This window comes from Petaurus breviceps, unplaced genomic scaffold (assembly GCF_028583685.1).
Source record: "Petaurus breviceps papuanus isolate PSGF00001 unplaced genomic scaffold, PetGlider_PUasm1.0 184, whole genome shotgun sequence".
NCBI lineage: Eukaryota > Metazoa > Chordata > Mammalia > Diprotodontia > Petauridae > Petaurus > Petaurus breviceps.
Window position 1 is genome coordinate 7,583,501 of NW_027185793.1, and position 15,284 is coordinate 7,598,784.

The 15,284-nt window shown below is 38.6% G+C and overlaps 1 pseudogene; it reads right to left on the reverse strand.

Annotated features, from left to right (window-relative positions):
• Positions 1-1,746: 1,746 nt before the first annotated feature.
• LOC138161208 (exonuclease 3'-5' domain-containing protein 2 pseudogene) lies at positions 1,747-3,619 on the reverse strand (annotated as a pseudogene).
• Positions 3,620-15,284: the final 11,665 nt, after the last annotated feature.

A 15,284-nucleotide genomic window follows, 5' to 3' on the forward strand; every position in this document is an offset into this window, starting at 1 on the left:
TTATTCCCTCCTTGCACCAGAACCAATGAGGGAAAACCTCATCTCCCTCCCTTATTTCCTTCTGCTATATATATTTAAGCCTCTTTGTGTGGCATAATTTACACTTTTCTCCTTCATTCTTTCCCCGGTTTCCACTGAAATCCCTTTGTAGCCCTTAATACATACATACATACATATATATATATATATATATATATATATATAAATTATCATTTTGTGTAATTTATACTCATTCCCTCTATTTGTCTATAAACAGTTTGTTCTTATTAAATAACAGGGTGTATGAGTGTTTGTGTGTGTGTGTGTGTTTTCCCTGTTTACCTTTCTATGTCTCTCTTGCATCTTGTAATTGGAGGTTGAATTATGGATTGAGCTCTGGCTTTTTCCTCAGAAATGTCTGGAAATCTTTTATAGCATTGAATGGCTATCTCCTTGCCTGGAATAATGTGTTCCATTTTGCTGGGTGGGTGATCATTGGTTGCAACCTGACCTCTTTTGCGTTATGAAAAATTGTAATCTACTTCCTCCAATCTTTCAGTGTAGAGGCTGCCAGATCCTGTGAAATCCTCACTGAGCTTCCAGAATATTTGAATTGTTTCTTTCTGGCTGCTTGTAGAAGCCTTTTCTCCTTCACCTGGTAGTTCTGGAGTTTGGGCACAACATTTACCAGACCTTTCCATTTGAGATCTCTTTCAGGAGGTGACAGGTGGATGCTCTCGATTTCTATTTTACTCTCTGGTTCTAGTATCTCAGTATAGTTTTCCTTGATGAGCTCTTGGAGGATGTTGTCCAAGCTCATTTTTTCATCATGATTTCTGCTAGGCCTATGATTCTCAGATTATCTCTCCTGGATCTGTTTTCCAGGTGAGTTATTTTCCATTGAGATATTTTACCTCTTTTTTCTAATTTTTCATTCTTGATGTTTTGTTTGACTAATTCTTGTTTCCTCTTAGAGTTATTCACTTCAATTTGGTTGATTCTAGTTTTTAGCAAATTATTTTCCTTGGTTACTTTTTGGAGCTCCTTTTTCATATCACACATTTTTTTAAGGAGCTGTTTTCTTCATTGTAAAGTTTTTCTAATTTTGAGATTTTGATTTTAAAAGAATTATTCATTTTATCTTCTATCTCTCTAATTTGGTTTTCACAGTTCCTTTTGAGATCATCTAAGTATGCTTTCTGTGCTTTAGACCAGTTCCCTGTTGAGGCTTCAGCTATGGGTGTGGAGTCAATACTGTCTCCCTCTGAATTTGTTTCTTCCCTCTCGGGACAGTAGGACTCCAGAGTCTTTGTCGTTGCAGTCTGCTTTCTACCCATTTTGAGGCAGAGCTGTAATTATGCCCTTCATCTACAGTTCCCAAGCCTTCAGTGTTTAAGGTTTTAACCTGGGGCAATAGTTACTGTATTTTCAGGGTCAGAGTGGGGAATTGGAGCAGCTGGGGGTCACTCTGCCATCCTGGTCCCTGGAGGTCCATATAGGAGCTTTTAAAATTTATGGGCTGTGTATTGGTAGTACCAGGAGTAGTTGCTGCCCCTGCCAGGGTCCCTGTATTTGATTCTTATGCTGCTCTATCCAGTCCCAGCCCTGCATTGATAGGCCTGGCAGTGACCCTTGTGGTTGGTAGTTCACCTTGCTTCCACATTAATCAGGTCTAGTCCAGGCTAGTGTGCCATGGCATCTGGGTCTCTGTCTGTGTGCCACAGCATCCGGGCCTCTGTCCCCTTTCATCTATTGACAGGAGAGAAGCTAAACTGACAACTCCACCAGCAGATTATCCCAATGTTTCCAGAGTAGATTTCAATGACTGTGGTTGAACAACCACTGCTGGGGTAGATGCCTGGGTTTCATGGAGTCCAAGAAGTGTTAGCATCTGCCACTCTCCAGCTGTATGACAGAGTGCAACTGACCTTTTGCATGGCACTGTACCACCTTCAGCACATGGGAAACATAGCTCTCATCAGCAATCCTGGTTTCCAAACTTGCTGCTTCCTTTAGTATCAGGTCTGGGACAGTCTCTGTGTTAAAAAAACAAACCGAAAACTCCTTGGTCCCCTATAGGAGTTCTTCTTTGCAGTGAGGGGGCAGGTTCTCAGCATTGAGGAGGGCCCCGTGGCACTTGATGTTGGACTGGATCTTCTAAAAAGCAGAACCCCTCCTCAGAGCCAGTGGGGTCCCCACACCCTTCCTCAAGTTGTTTCCTGAGGTTGTTGCCATAGTAATTTGAAATGGCATGGCAGGAGGTAAACAGGAGCAACACATCATAGGAACTTTGGTCCTTCAACTCAACGGGGAAGGGTTTACGGTATTCACAGGGTATTCACATTCTTCCATATATAAGATACTCTCTTGCCACATACTATGAAAAGGTTCTCCTAAACCATCATATAATAGTCATTTGGTGATTCAGGCCATCTTGATGGCTCAAATGGCAACCGGACCACAAAAGGATCTTCACTCACCAGCTCTCCAATGCCTTTGTCTAGATAACACTCAGCTTTCTTTCTATCAGAGGTGCAAAGGGGTTGTCCATCAGGAACATGTAAGGAGCAATTATCATACAGGGAAGTTTTACTGGCAGAACAGACCTTGCCCAGGGGTTTCTGTTTTTGTTTCCTGGGATCTCTTCCTTGTGGATTGCCCAAAGACATCCCACCAGCTCTAGACTTCCAGTTTCTTGCCATCTTTGGGCACCCTGTTTCCCCAATACTTTCTTCTCCCATGATATTGCTGTTAACTTTACCATGGAAAAGGAGATCCACAAGGTCCTGACACTTAGTCAAGACTTTTTGCCAGCTGGTTTTCACATTGTCATTCTCGGTTGAACTCGTGGACAAAGGATATCCAAGAAGAAGAAGAAAAAGAGAAATTCAAATTTGGGCTTCCCTAGCAGCATAAGCAACTTTTCCTCAGTAAGTTCTTCAGCATCCCAATTATTGAAATGAAAAGAAGAGAGGGGGAAAAAGTTGAGGGGAAAGCCCAGTATGGTTTCAGCAAGTGACTTCAGGCTAAGCTCATTCTGAAGCAAATCTCTCCTCTGTTTCATAGCTAGATTTCAGAGGTCAAGACGCTCTTTAAAAATGAGATCATAGTCCAGAAGCAACTTGCAGGAATCTTCCCAACAACCAACCCCAAACTTTAAGATTCTGTTGTTTTCCAAGATATCTTATAAGGTTTGAGGGAGTGCTGCTTTACCAGAAGTAAGCTTAGGAAGACAAAGTAAGATGCAGCAGCCTGTTGGGGAAACCTGCTGTAGGAGGGAAACAGGGCTAGCTTTGCCTTCTACATTCACCCACTCACAGTCAATTCCAAGGACAGGAAACTGTTCCAACTCTTTCCTGAAAAAGGACTCAACTCCTTCCCATTCCTCTCTCTCAGACACAGTCACCACCTTTTCTCCAAGGATCCTTTCCAATCATGAGACATTAGGAACAACCAAGGGTTACAAGAGTGGGTCTTTTTTTTACTGGGGCCAGTTCTTGGTTGTCAGTTCCTTTCTGGGATTTCTGGTGCAGCTAGATTTGCCCGTCCAGCATTGGAAAACTTTCCATATGATCAGGCCTCCCACTGCTGTGGCCAGAAGGGTGGCCACCATCATAGCAACTATACTGTGTTTGGGCATCTTCCTGTCTCCTAAGACTCAAGGAAATATTTGGTTACCACCCCAAAATCTCAGTGATATTAAGTTACTTGCCCCAATTCACACAGAAAAAGAGTGAAGATTTTAACACATCACCTGACTCCAAACTCAGTGTTGCCATTACATATTGTTAGGAAGCTCACAGAGACATCAGGCGGACTTGTGTTGGGACAGTTGGAACCTCTGCCTCCCCATGCCTTCCCCGGCATCCGCTCCAGCTTGAACCACTTCCGCTGGCCAGCTTCAGTAGAGAAGGGGGGCTGTGTGGGTGTTACTTATGGCACCTCTTCCACACATGGAGGTGGTGCCATGTTGTATGGTCAGGTGTGCCTGCTCCATTGTAACAGATTTCCCTTACCTCTTTTATATGAGATAATGTATGTGAGATAATTTATAAAATTTATTTTTAAAATATCATTGCTTCCTATTCAATTGCTGTCTATGTATACCTCTACACACTCACACACCCATACACACATATATACTTACTCACATATGTATTCATATGCACATATTCCACCCTACACACACACACATATATATGTGTGTATATATATATACACACACATGTATAAATTTATATTGCCTTCAACTATCCTAAGACTGAGAAAAATTTCATAAGTTACAATTATCATTTTCCATGTAGCAATGTAAATATTCAAATTTGATAACTTCCTTATGATTTCATTTCCCTGTTTACCCTTTTCATGCTTCTCTTGCTTCTTGTATTTGAATGTAAAATTTTCTATTCAACTCTGTTTTTTTATCAAGAATGTTTGAAAGTCCTCTATTTCACTGAATGACCATATCTTCCCCTGAAGCATGATACTCAGTTTTGCTGGATAGGTGATTCTTAGTTTCAATCCCAGCTCCTTTGACCTCTGCAATATCATATTCCAAGCCCTTAGACCCCTTAATGTAGAAGCTGCTAGTTCTTGTGTTATCCTGATTATATTTCCACAATATTCAATTTTTTTCTTCTTGGCTACTTGAAATATTTTCTCCCTGATCTTGGAACTCTGGAACCTGGATATAATATTCCTGGGAGTTTTCTTTTTGGAATTCTTTTCAAGAGGTGATCTCTGAATTCTTTCAATTTCTTTTTTGGTTCTAAAATATTAGGGAAATTTTCCTTGAGAATTTCTTGAAGGATGATTTCTAGATTCTTTTTTGATCATGGATTCCAGGTAGTTCAATAACTTTTAAATTATATTTCCTGAATGTATTTTCCAGGTCTGTGGTTTTTCCAATGAGATATTTCACATTGGCTTCTATTTTTTCATTTTTTTGGATGTGTTTAATAGTATACCGATGTCTCATAAAGTCATTAGCTTCCATTTGCTCCAATGTAATTTTGAAGTAATTATTCTCTTCAATGAGCTTTTAAAATTATTTTTCCATCTGGAAAATTTGGCTTTTTAAGGCATTCTTCTCCTCATTGGCTTTTTGGGCCTCTTTTGTCATGTTAGTCTATTTTTTAAGGTGTTATTTTCCTTAGTCAGTTTCTTACATTGTTCTCATTTCTCTTCCCAGTTTTTCCTGTACTTCTCTTACTTTATTTTAAAAATCCTTCTTGAGCTCCTTCATGGGCTGTAAACAGTTTATAATTTTTCTTGGAAGCTTCTGATGCTGGAGTTCTAACTTTGTTGTCTTCCTCCCATCCATGTTTTGATCCTTTTTTTGTCCCCCCCAAAAAGAAATCTAAGGTCTGATCACTGTGCTTGTTTTGCTTCCTTTGCTTGGTCATGTTCCCACTCAATTACTTGACTTTTGACCTCTTTACCACAGTTGAACTCTTCTTCCAGAGAGGGGATCTTTGTCCCAAATTTCTGGGGTTTTCATAGCTGCCAGAGCAGGGTGCCATCTCTATAGACATTTAGAGCTCTGGTTCACTGGCCACAAACCCCAGGACCTCCACCCAAGAAAGTTATCCAGTTACAAGCAGGTTAAAGCAACAGCAATTACCCTCTGTTTGGTCACTTGGTCCTCCTATAATCTGCAGGCCTGGAGCTCTGAAGCAGCAATAGGTTGGCAGCTGCACAGCCGCCGTGCCTCTCTCACTTCTCACTCCAGGGACAGAGGCCTTACCATGCTCTGTCACCCCCCCCCCCAGTTCCAAAAAAATTTCACGGTGACCTCTCACTTTGTCTTTGGACTTCATGGTTTGATAATTCCGGAAACCACCACAGCTGCTTGTGATCTACTCTCCTGAAGTCTGCTACAGATTCTGTTCATCAGTGCTGCCCTGGGGCTAAAACTGCGGGCTCATGTGGGGCTGGGCTCTGCTCCCAGAGTGCTGCAATGGACTCTTCCTTTTTGCCTTCAGGGCTGCCTTCATCAGGAGATTTTTTTCTCTCTGTCCTTTTGTGGGTTCTGTAATTATAAAATTTGTTTAGAGTTATACTTTATTGGTATTTCAGGTGGTCATGGGGAAAGCTTGCAGAGTTTTCTTGCTCCTATGCTGCCATCTTTACCCCCACATCTTTCTTTATGGCTTCATATGTTGACAGATTTCCCCTTCTAAGTTTGTGCCTTGCTTCTCACTGTTGCCATAGGAACTTTCTATAGTCAAATACTTTGTTGTTTTTGTCTTTGCTAATTTTTTCTGCTTATTTAGTTACTTTTAATTTTTATGTGATATTTGGGCTCTTTTCAAGTACTGCCACCAGTTTCTTCTGCCAGTTTTGGGGCCTTGTTACTGACTTTCACTGGGGGGCAGCAGGTACCTTGATGACTTGATACTGGATGGGGAGCTACCCTATTGGTTTGTATTGGTAGTCAGACCTCACTGCTGACTTGCTGTGGAGAGAACTCTCTGCAGACCAGTCCAGGGTTGAGTTATCCATAGTAGCCAGCCCCAGTTGCAGGGTATCACTTCTATCCTGCTCCCATGTGATGCCTCCCTGCTAGCTTTCATTGGATGAGTGGGTCCTCCCAGCTGGCCTCTTTGTTGACTTACCTGCGGTGGGGTCCTGCTGCTAAATTGCTTTTTTTGACAGGTCTTCTCTGCTAGCTCACCCCAGGATCAGTGTCTCACTGCTGATGAGCTCTAGGGTGAGTGACTAGTTACTGTAGAGCAGTAGGGGTGGGCCTTTGTATGTAATGCCAAGCAAAGGCAACTTCCCAAGGTTCAAAATACCAGCATAGGTGCTCTCCATTTTATTCAGTGACAAAGTAAGAACAGAGTGAATAAAAATATGACATCATTCAAAATACAGCATTTACCACTTGTGATTCAATAATCTCCAATTACTACCTGATTTAATCAAGTACTACCCCACCCCAGGACATTACATTCATTTAATCAATTACAAAGTCCCAGTTCTAAAAACTACTCCACCCCTAGGCTGTACCTTCATTTAGTCCATCACAAAGCCTCTCTTCTCAAATGGAGATTAGTTTCCAGTCATAAGTAAAGTACATTCATTGGTTCAATCATAGAACACAAAAAGGTCAAAAGTTCCCCACCCCTGGATCACAATTGAATCTACCCTAGAGTTAGTACAAGTTTAAGCACAGCACTTAATACCCAAATGGAGGTCTTTTCTTCCTCTTGACATGAGGCAAGTTCTCAGCAATCTTTGTTCCTGGGGAGACAAAGCTTAGCAAGGCCACAATATACATTGCTAGTCTCTTCATTAATTCATTCTCTGTCTGCAGAACAGTCCTAGGACCCCTGAATACATTAGCAAAACCCTCTTCCAGGATTTCTGTAAACATACAACAAGAAAATCCTTCCTCAGGGCTTCTGAGCCAACAGCAAGGTTCCAAGATTCTGCAACAACAGCACTGTCCTTCACCAGTGGACAGTATTTACTTTCTGTCTGCAGAAGACTCTTAGGAGCTCTGAACCAACATCAAGATTCTAAAACTTCTGAAACAGCAGGACTGTCTTTCGCCAGTGGACAAATCTGGCAAAACAGCATCAAAACAGATAAAGTACCAGCATAACAGCCATGTCTCCTCAGTCCTTTGCAGCTCTGGGTGGCAGCTCTCAAAAAACCTTGGCAATTTGAAGTGGCCTTCAGCAATCCTCTCAGTCTCTCTCTCCTCCACAATGCTGCTTCCAAAAAATTCTTCTTCCTCTCTCTCGTGTCTCTCCAAATCTACATCACCAGCTCCTCCCAGTTCAGCCCTCTCTTTTCACATCAACAAGTTCATCCCACAAGTGGGATTAACAAGCTCTGGGTTTTAACACCAAAAACCAAACCAATACAGGGGGATCTTTATATTCCATTACTATTACAAACTTCAATTACTGTTTGCACTGAGGGTAGGTCATTGTTGTGCTTCTAGTCAGAGCCTACTGTCTTGCCTTGGGCCCTGGAACCTTGCTGTAGCCCCCCTGCTATGAGAACTGCTGCTGTTTCTATTTGCTGAGTGTACTCCCATCTCACCCTGGAGAGATAAAACTTTTTTGCTATGCTAGTAAGCTGCTTCTTCATGTGAAAATATGTTCTGAGGTGTTTTTTAAGGTTGTTTGGAAAGAAAATCCTGAGGACTCAAGGGACCTCCTTTCTTCCCCCAGTACCTTGTCACTGAAGATCTTGTTCTCATTTAAAAAGAAGTCTCTTTCTAGTCTTTCTATTAGCTTACTTGATAGCCCCTTCACTGTTGCTCTTAATCCATGCCAGAAAACTAAATATTCTTTTCACTATTGCACCTGACCCTCTTTAGACAATGAATCCCATCCAGATCCCCTCATTGTTTTTTATGAATATAAACATCAATCTTAATGCCATTAAGTTGCAGATTCTTTAGGAATCTCACACTGTTTCATTGGTATTGCAATAAACTTTGCTACTTTCACTGAAAGAAGGCTTGAGTGCTTGAATTCTTTTCAAGCAGATTCACCTTGTACCCTGATATTTCAGGGATCCCAACAACTCCAAACTGAATCAAAACTATTGCCCTTTCTTTTTTCTTTGTTGAGAAATTGAAAAGACCTTAGCTTAAAAGGGCCAAGGTCTCCCATTGCATACAAGACCATCTCTACTCATCCTGATTTATATCTGACCACTAGACCCAGATGGCTATGAAAGAGGAAGTGAGGCTCCTGCCTTTGCAAAGCCCTCTCTCACTCAAATCTAATTAAATTGCAAATCGTGTCATTATCTCCATGATGTCATCATTGTCTTCAAAAATGAAGGACAAAGGGGTGGAGCTGACATGGCAGAGTAGATGCAGGAAATTTTATGAGGTCCCACCAAAACCACCTCCAATACCTGTAAAATATGACTCTAAACAAATTTTGGAAATAATAAACCCATAAAGTGACACAGATAAAAAGATCTCCCTCTGAAGCCAGCCTGGCAGGCCAACAGGGAGAGTCTATCTCACAGGACTGGAAGCTAAACCCAGTACCATATAAGCCACACCAATCCTAGGGAGGCCCCAACCAGTGGCAGCCAGAGCAGCCATCAGGAGGGTGAATCAAGAGCAGCTTTGGTGGTTTCCAGCCTTCTCAAACAATAAACACCAAAGAGAAAGTAAAAGGTAAGTGGGGAACTCTTTTGGAGCAGGGGGAGAGAACAGTGTAGTCTGGTCCCTGCCCTCATGGGGAGAGTTAGTGGAGTTGTGGTGGCTGCAGCTGTTTCATCATGGTGGCCTTGGGAGCTCCTGGCCTGAAGATCTTAGGGGGGACAAGCTAACATTCAGAGAGTGATCTCTCTTCCTTTGACCTGCTTGGATCTGTGTTGCTCTTTTGGGTGGTTGTCCTGCATTGAGAAACTCCATTGTGCCAGAGCTTGTGGTGGCTATAGAGAGGGCCCCCTCCTCAGACCTCAGAAAATATTTGTGAAAACTTGAAAGATTTGGGACAAAGCTCTCTTCATTCTGGAAGCAGAGTTGTCTGGTGGCAAAGAGCTCCAAATCAAGAAATTGGCTAGCAAGATGAGCAAGCAAATGATGCACAATCAGTCCATAGAATCCTTATTTGGGGACAACCTTTTTGTTGTCAAGAAAAAGGACCCAGAATAAGTCAAAAAAAGGCAAAACTCCGGCATCAAAGCTTTCAAGAAAAATATGACCTGGAAAATATATCCAGGAGAAATAATACAAAAATTATTGGACTACCTGAAAGCCAGTACCAGGATAACACAAGATCTAGCAGGTTCTTCATAAGGGATCTAAGAGCTTGGAATATGATATTCTGGAGGTCAAAGGATCTAGGATTAAAACCAGTAATCACCTACCCAGCAAAATTGAGTATAATGCTTCAGGTGAAAATATGGTCATTCAATGAAACATAGGACTTCCAACCATTCTTGATAAAAGTAAAAGAGCTGAAGAGGTAGTTTGAGTTTCAATTACAAGAAGCATGAGAAGGTAAACAGGAAAACAAAATCATAAAGAACTTATTAAAGTTGAATTACTTACGTTCCTACCTGAAAAAAACGATAATTGTAACTCACAAGACTTTTCTCAGATAGCTGAAGTGTACACACATACACACACACACACATACTTGTCTACCAGTGTTTATGTGTGTATAAATACATATGTGAGTGTGGGTATATAAATGTACATGTATACATAGAAAGAGGGCACAGGATGAGTTAAAAAGGAAGGGATGATATATAAAAACTAAATTTAACAACCTTACTCTTATTGAATTTGGTTTAAGAAGGGAATAACATGCATACTCAATTGGGTATCTTACCCTACAGGAATGTAAGGAGGAAGGGAATAAAAGGGAGAATGATAGAAGGGAGGCAGTTTTGGGGAAGAGGGTAGTTAGAAGTGAACACTTTTGAAAAGGACAAAGTAGAAAACAGAAAAAGTGGGTGCAATAGGATGGAAAGATGTAGTCTTTCACCAGACATCTACTATGGAAATGTTTAGCATAACTACACATGTACAACCTATATTGAATTGCTTTTCTTCCTAGTGGGGGTGGGTGAGAATGGAAGAAGGAAAAGAATCTGTAAATCCAAGTTTTAAAAACAAATGTTAAAGGGGCAGCTAGGTGACGCAGTGAATAAGAGCACCAGCCCCAGAATTAGGAGGACCCGGGATTGTTTCCAGCCTCAGATATTTAACACACACACACACAAGTTAAAACAATGTTTTTTACATGCATGTGGTAAATAAGATATACAGACACTGGGGCATAGAAATCCATTTTGCCCTACTAAAATAATAGAGAGGGCATGGGGGAAGATATAAGAGAGAGCAAATTGGGGGAGGGGTTATTCAGTAGGCTTGCTATTTGTATGTGAGGGTGAGGAAAAAGGAGAAAATCTGTAACTCAAAATCTTGTGGAAATTAATGTTGAAAACTAAATATAAATAAATAAAAATAGATAAATGAATTTTTAAAATTATAAAAAAGTACGAAAGACAACACCCTACCACAACCATGAGATCAGAGTCAAATCCTTTCAATGCTTCATTAGAACAAGCCCATCTCTCATTATAATATTAATTATCTCAATTGTTAACTGATCAGCATTGATTTCCATCTCTCAGGAACAATCCCTTCTCAAAGTGTATTTAAGAGTTCAGAGACTTCAAGGTTTGTCTTTCATTTTTAAGAGTACCAATGACAACAATTTATTCATTCTTTGATAGCTATAATAAATAAATTGAGTATTAATTACTCAGAAACTATGCCTGTCACACTTTTCATTAGCTACAATCTGTTTGTGTTTACATTGATTTCTCTGTTTATGTAGACGATCTCTGAGTTTTCCTCTTTCTGATATCTTTGGTAACAACCTTCTCCCACTCCTCCACCCCTGCCTCACCTCTCCTTTAACTTTCTCATTCTCTTCCTGCCTCATTCTTTTCTGATTGTCCTTTCTTTGGGGGCTGGATAGAAAAGTTTCTAGGCTTCTGCCAACACTGGGCATTGGGATTCATCAACCTATGTTTCTGCCCCAAGTGATATTGGGCTGATCATAAATGAGCCCACCTGGATGTGTTGCTCTTTCTCTGAACTTTGAGTTCCTACTCAGTCACAAAGAACTAGAGACACATTTGATCAGAAATGAATTTGCACTCCTTAATGAAAAATAAAATACTTGGTCATTTTCATTAACCTTCTTAAGTAATATTCATTGAGCAACTATTTTACCCCGGAAATAATCTCCAGGAGCACACACAAAAAAAATAATACAAACCAAGAGAAAAAAAAACTTTATGTATGTGGTTGTGGGGAAATATTTCATTTTCTAACTCTCAGATAATTTGCAACTCTAAATAGTTATCAATAAAGAATGAGTATATGTTGATATAAATACATCTTAGTATTTTTTTTCATTTTTAATTGCTGTCTCTCTCTATTTCTTTTATATGTATTACTAAGATTGATCCTGAGGTTTTCATTGTATTAATTATGACTACATTAAATTGAGCCGAATGACTTCTAACCAGTGAACATAAAGCAAATTGAAAATTGATAGTCCAGCTATCAACTACTGGAGTGAATATATATGCTCCACAAATAAATACTTTTAGTGGAATTTCACTTAACCCAAATGACATGCAGGTGAATTGCTATTTGGATATGATTGAATATGTCCCCAATGATAGTATATCACTGAAATATCGGTAAATACTTTTGAATTTTTTGGAAAATTCTTTTCTAGGTAGGAGAATTACCTTGATATTTTCAACTCCAATGGAATCATCTTGCTTCTAATATACATATTGACACTTTCAACATAAGCAGCCCTTGGGTTTAAGATTATCAAGAAATATATCATCTGCACCTTATAGCACTCTCCATTCTTCCCATTGTTTTATCTTGTTCTTCTATTCTCCAAGTCACTTCTGAAACTTTCCAAACTGCTCTTTGTATTTGACTCTCATTCACAGCTGTTGTAAAAGAGAAAAAAAAAACTTATTGTAGATAAAAAGGAGTCATTGTTAAAACCTATGTATTCATTAATGACAATTAAGAGAGTAAATCACTAGCTTTTAAAAAAATGTATAAACAAATTATATGTATTTTCTAAGATCTTCTGTAAAAGTTCAGGATTAGAAAATCGAGTCTATTTTCCCCATCTGTCATAAAAGGCATGTATGTGTGCACATGCACACACATGTAACCAATTTTGGAAACAATGATTGCTAAATGAATCTGAAAATAATACAATTCGTAGTGATATTGTATTGTCTTAACATTTGACTTCTTGTGTCCATTTTTTCAAAAACTACTGCTCCCTCTCTACCACCTCAGTTACAAACTTTATGATCTTGGGAAAATCATGTTATCTCTCTGATAGTTTTTTTTTAATGTACTGTACTTATGTCACAGGATTCTTGTGATGCTCAATGGAAGTATAGATATATAGAATCTACACACATAAATAAAATATATATCAGGTGCTGTTGGAAACTAGGTGAGTCACTGATGAGGGCTGCTTAGTCAGCAGTAGCAAAATGTGAGAGGTGTGCTGTTAAAGGATGATACATACCAAAGATATTCATCCTCTGGAAAGCAGAGTTTGAGTTCACTTTCAGATGAAAGCCTTGGACAACTGACTAAGCAATAATTAGGAACAAGTGGGAACAACCAAGGGGAGCTATAGATTTGCTTGTTTTGCAGCTTGTGGACTCTTCTTATATACAAATACTGCCTGCTTTGCTTTTTCTCACCCTCCATTTCTCTGGTGACTGTGGGGTCTAGACACATATCAACAAAATATTCACATCTTGAATTCAATAAAATATATTTCATGAAATGTATAAATGATTTAAAGTTACTTTTACTAATATGTCTGTAGTGATTTACATTGTCATTATCCTCCAAGAAAATCCATTGTAATGACAAATATACACATATTTGAAAAAAAATATTTTTAGGAATAAAGCTTAAAAAGAGATAAGAAAAAGAAAATACTTACATTGTTAAAATGTGTCTTACAGGAAAAAAAATCTGTTGTTGTATCAGTTGCAAATTATAGAATTTTAACAGCATCTGCTTCTCCATAGTCATGAGGGGAAACGTTTAATTTTTTTTGGTAATTTATTACATTTTGTGGTAGTATCTGAATTCTAAATTATTTGAAGACTGATTTCTGAGGAATAATGTGGTTTGCCAAACTGAAGATTTGTTTGTTAATATGATTGAAGTTGTTGGACTACAGATGTTCCATCTGATTATTTTAGTCATGTTAAAGGCCAAATTAGATTAAACATTCAGCAATCCAATACAGTACTCAGCACTTAACTGTAGGAAAAAAAAGCGATGACTTCAAAAATGGTTCTCCATATAGATATAGCCCCAGTACTTAGAGACAGATGGAGCACCCAGCAGGGTAAAGGAGATCCAATATTGGCTTTTCAATCATGTGGACTTTTTCACCCTTGTTCTGTAATCTGCCTGCAAATTTCATTCTAAATAGTTTTAAATGTCATGTCCAATTAGAGAAAAGGGAGCTCAGTGAGTTGGGCATGCAATTGAAAAACCTAGAGAAAGAACAAATTCAAAATCCCCAATTAAATACTGAATTAGAAATATTGAAAACAAAAAAGGAGAATTAAAAAAATTAAATTAAGAAAAATATTGAATTAATAAATAAAATTAAAAGGAGGTTTTATGAAAAAAACAACAAAATTGATAGAACCTTAGTCAAAATGATAAAAAAAAAGAAAGAAGAAAACCAAATTATGAGTATCAAAAATGAAAAGGGTGAATCTACCTCCAATGAAGAGGAAATCAAAACAATAATTATGAGTTATTTTTCCCAATTGTATGTACATAAATTTGACAATCTTAGGGAAATGGATGAATATTTACAAACATACAAGTTACCCAGATTAATTGAAGAGGAAGTAAATTACTTAAATTATCCCATCTCAGAAAAAGAAATTGAACAAGCCATCAGTCAACTCCCTAGGAAAACATCTTCAGGGCCAAACTGATTCACTAGTGAATTCTTTCAAACATTTAAAGAATAACTGATTCCAATACTCTACAAACTATTTGTGAAAATTAGTGAAGAAGGAGTCCTACCAGATTCTTTTTATTACACAAATATGGTACTGATACTTAAATCAGGAAGAGAAATAAACAGAGAAAGAAAATTATACAACAATTTCCCTCATGAATATAGATACAAAAATTCTAAATAAAATACTAGCAGAAAAACTACAGCAACTTATCTCAAGAATAATACATTTTGATCAGGTATGATTTGTTCCAGGAACGCAAGGATGGTTTAATATTAGGAAAACCAACAGTATAATTGATCACATCAACAATAAATCTAGCAGAAATGACATGATCATCTCAATAGATGCAGAAAAGACTTTTGAAAAAATACAACATCCATTGCCACTAAAAACAGTAGAAAGTATAGGAATAAATGGAGCCTTCATTAAAATAATAGGTAGCATCATTTAAAGACATTAGCAAGGATTATATGTAATGGGGAGAAGCTATAAGCATTTCCCATAAGATCAGGGGTTAAACAAGTGTGTCCACTATCACCCCACTTATTCAATCTGGTGCTAGAAATGTCAGCAGCAGCAATTAGAGAAGAAAAAGAAATCAAAGGTATCCCATTTGGCAAAGAAGAGTCCAAGCTATCACTCTTTGCAGATGATATGATGATATACTTAGAAAATCCTAGAGAATCAAGTAAAAAAAAACTACTCGAGACCATAAATAAATTTGGCAAAGTTGCAGGATATAAAAT